The sequence below is a fragment of the Buceros rhinoceros genome, unplaced genomic scaffold (assembly GCF_000710305.1).
Source record: "Buceros rhinoceros silvestris isolate BGI_N320 unplaced genomic scaffold, ASM71030v1 scaffold798, whole genome shotgun sequence".
Classification (NCBI taxonomy): Eukaryota; Metazoa; Chordata; class Aves; order Bucerotiformes; family Bucerotidae; genus Buceros; species Buceros rhinoceros.
Window position 1 is genome coordinate 67,657 of NW_010426123.1, and position 3,765 is coordinate 71,421.

The 3,765-nt window shown below is 51.0% G+C and overlaps 1 protein-coding gene across 1 annotated transcript in view; it reads left to right on the forward strand.

Annotated features, from left to right (window-relative positions):
• The window catches only part of MAP4 (microtubule-associated protein 4), a gene marked incomplete at its 3' end in the record, with an annotated part of 97,356 nt that overhangs the window by 50,852 nt on the left and 42,739 nt on the right, over nucleotides 1-3,765 (forward strand). The gene's annotated exons all lie outside the window — the stretch shown is intronic.

Here is a 3,765-nt window from a genome sequence, read left to right on the forward strand (position 1 = left end):
CTGCTGACTGTGCTGCCACTTGAGCGAGCAGGCGGCTTTTCTGCACCACGCAGCTCTGCAGTTCTTTGCGTTCAGCGGGGATTCTGCTCGCGCTTTGCCTCTCATCCCCACCCTCTTCAATACTCTTTTCCCCGCCACGTTCACCCGACTAAAATCCCCAATATGGTGCTAAACCGAGGCTGCTTATCTCTCCTGCTGTAGAACTGAAAAGCTCACCACCTTTTCGCCATCACTGCTGGCTTTTTCTTGGGGATTAAAAAGGACCGTTAATGGTTATGTCAGTATTCCTAGTGAAGTCCTTCCAAACTGAGGTTTGTAATTACCGAGGGAAAACGGTGCTTTCCCTGCTCCGCTAACCCAGCCTCTCCGATGAGCTGTTCCTGCTCACGCTCGTGACCGGGCGCTGGTTTGTGGGCCAGGGCTAACGACTGACGCGCTCTTCATAACCGGTGGCCTGGAGCTCAGGAAACCAGCACTGCCTGGAACGGAGCCCAGCAGGTGACTGCTGTTGCGGAGGAAGCTTCTGCCTTCTGCTGCTCCCACCGTGGGTGCAGCGGGAATCTCGGCTCGTTTGCTCCCCCTTCCCCATTAATCCCCTTCTCTCTCCCCCAGCCTCATCTTTCCACTAAACTCCTGTTTGCCCCTTTTGGAAGGACGCCAGCTAGAGATATAAAACCTGTATCCGTTATCTGGTCTCGCTAAGACAAAATGGAGCCTTCATGCATTTTTCACAAGCGGTAGCATGTCCTTACAAGAACTGTTGCTTTTTGGTGGGGTAAGAGCATGTTGTATCAGGCATTATGTATTTTTAAATAGCATTGATGTATTTATCGGTAGGAGTTTAAATAGGTTTTGTGTGTCTATCCCAGCCCTACTGAGGTGGCTTTAGAATTACTGTGGTATCCGTGCTGGAAAATTCTGCATATATGGCTGTACAGACTGTTTTAACAGGCTCAAATCACATATATACAGTATATTTATGTATTTTAAAAAAAAAAAAACAAATAGTCTCTTCGATGTTTGAGCAGGCTTCCTGTATTCCAGGTCAACGTACTGCACAAGTAAGGCAAGCTAACAAATCGAGTGAACGCAGGTTTGGCAGAGCGAAACCTGCACCGCTGCCTATTACAGATGCACCCGAGGAGCATCCCGTAGGTCTCCCACAACAGAAGAGCGCTGACCCCAAAGCAGAGCCCAGTTCTGTAGCGGAACTTGGATATGCTGCCGGAACGTCCCCTCGCAGTAGGGTTTCGCATAGAAAAGCCGCTGAGCAGCCGTCCGGCGTGCTGTCGAAGTTTGTGGAGAGCTGCAGAGACCTGCCAAGGGAGAGCTGGGATTTGGAAGGTTCTCTGGCCATCGCGAAGAAAAAGAAAAAGAAACCAAAACAAAAGAGAAACCAGCTGCCAAGAGCAATGGAGTTCTGGGATGAAAATGTGACAGTCTCAAGAGCTCCTCGGAATTTTCCATTTGCTGCGGAGTGGCAAGACCCGGGCGCCTGTCCCATGATGCCTGCCGAAGCTCGCAAAGGGCAGTCCACTGCCTCGGGAAGCAGAGCCGCAGATATGCCAAAGGATGCTGAAGTAATGATTGGGAGTCGTATCTTGGATGAGCGAAATGCCTCCTCAGCGCCAGCACCAGCACAGCAGGCCCCGAAACGTGGCGTGCCCTTAGAGGAAGAAATGAGAGATGATGGGTTGGTGTTGCAATCTAGAGACAAAAGAAAAGAGGTTCCCCTGGAGCAGGTAGGCAAGGCTGAGGTGGGAGAACCTGTTCCAGCAAAGGGGCCAAGCAAGCCTGTGGAGGGAGATTTTCCTGGCAAAACTGAGAAGAAGGAGTATAAGGAGTCACAACGTGGTGGCCCAATGGGGTCTCTTTCAGATGCAGTCAATCTAAGCACAGCAGGAACTCCTCTACAGCCCAAACCTTCAGCATCGCTCCTTTCCCATAAAGGGAAGGAGGCGAAATGCGCGTCTCCCAGGCGTGAAGTGTTCAGTGACTCTGTCCCTCATGAGCTTCAGACTCCCAGTGCATCACTGGAAGCAGCGGCAAAGAAAATGGGTGGTTGTGAAAGAAGCAAAGAGGTTGAAAATGAATCCTTCAATCAGCCTAGCCAGCTTCCTAATGAGCAAAAGGCAGCTGGCAGGACTAAATCAGTGTCCTCGGAGAAGTGCGTGGCCGTTGACTTTCATACGTCGGAGGGAGTGCTGAAGACGCCAACAGATACCACTAAAACGCCTGTTACACCACTGGTTTTACCAAAACCCGAGGAAGTTCCTGCTTTGCCAAGCACAAAGGCTGAGGGTTTTTCAGAGCAGCCCGTTCTGCTCTTGGCTGACTCCGAGGCAGCCAAACATCCCACCTCTGCTGAAGCTCTGGGCAGAACGGTGGCAGCAGATTCCCCTGATAAAGACAGCAGGAAAGGGTTTATCGCATTAGAGCAGCAGACTGGAAGAGATCTCAGTTCTGCACAGGGGATGGACAGACCTAGAAAAAAGCGCGGTGAAGGGAAAGTCAGAAAACCAAAAAGCTGCTCCGAGCAGCTGCTGCTTTCAGAGGACGTAAGCACACTTACCGAGGGAGAGAGGGCAGATGAGGCTGTGAAAGAGACAGGCTACCCTGACAAAGGCAGAGGGTTTTCTGCCAGAGGACACCCGTCAGCAAGCGTTACACATCCTTATCCCACAGACAAGCCCAAAAAAAGAGGTAGTGATGGAAGGAGTAAAAGAAGTGAAAGAAGTTTTTTCCAGCAGCCTTTTGTGGGGGACAAGCTGGACCCAAGTAGTTTTCCTGCCAGAAGTGATAATGCTATGGGAGTTGGTGTAGGTGAGAAAGGCAGAGAGAGGGGCTGTGTTACTGCAGAGTGTTTTGAGGAGAATACGTCACATGTCACTAAAATGCAAAGGCCAATTGACCAGGTGACAGAGACGTCTAAAGAAAACGTTGGCAAAAGTGAAATAGCTGACTTGGGTGCTTTAGACCGGCCGTTCCTGCTGGAGAGTGGGAGGGAGGAAGCAAAGCATCTCCCTGCGGCTGCCACGATCAGCAAACCAACAGAGGTCAGTTTGGTTAGTCCAGGCAAAGAGGCTGGAATGGGCTCTGCAGGTGAATCGGTTGGGGTAAATCCCGATGCTGCACTGGTGGCAGACAAACCTCGGAAGAGGAGTAGTGATGGGAAAAGAAAAAAGCCCGAAAGAAGCCCCTTGGGGCCGGCAGCTGTCCTAGAGGCTGGGGTGGAAACCAGCAGCCTTCTGAGCATGGAGGAGATGGCTGGAAGCACAAAAGAAATGACCCTCAGTAAAGATAAGGTGTCTGGTTTAGAAAAAGAGCTTTTGCTGGAGAACCAGACAGGGATGACCAAAGAGGTGCTGGGAAAGCCCGAAATGAAGGGTGGCAGTAGGAGGAGTTTGTCTCCTCAGCCAAATCTTTCAGGTCATGAAATAGAGACGTCAGAGCCAGAAATAGTCAATACTAAAGACACTTGGCCCGTGAATAAAGGTAAGGAAGTAGGTAGATCCGAGGCTCTCCCAGAGCACAGGGCACACGGTCCCACCAAGGACAAGCCCAAGAAAAAAAGTAGAGATGTGAAAGGCAAAACGGCTGAAAACAGTCTTGAGCGCTCAGTGGTACTGGGTCCCAGTAACATCCCTGCAGCGGGTGAAGAGGTGGGAAACAGCAAACCTCAGTCTTTTGGCAAAGGCAAAGAGACTAACTGCGGTAGTTCAGTGACTGTGCTGGGTGACCTACCTGATCCTGCGGAAGCACCCG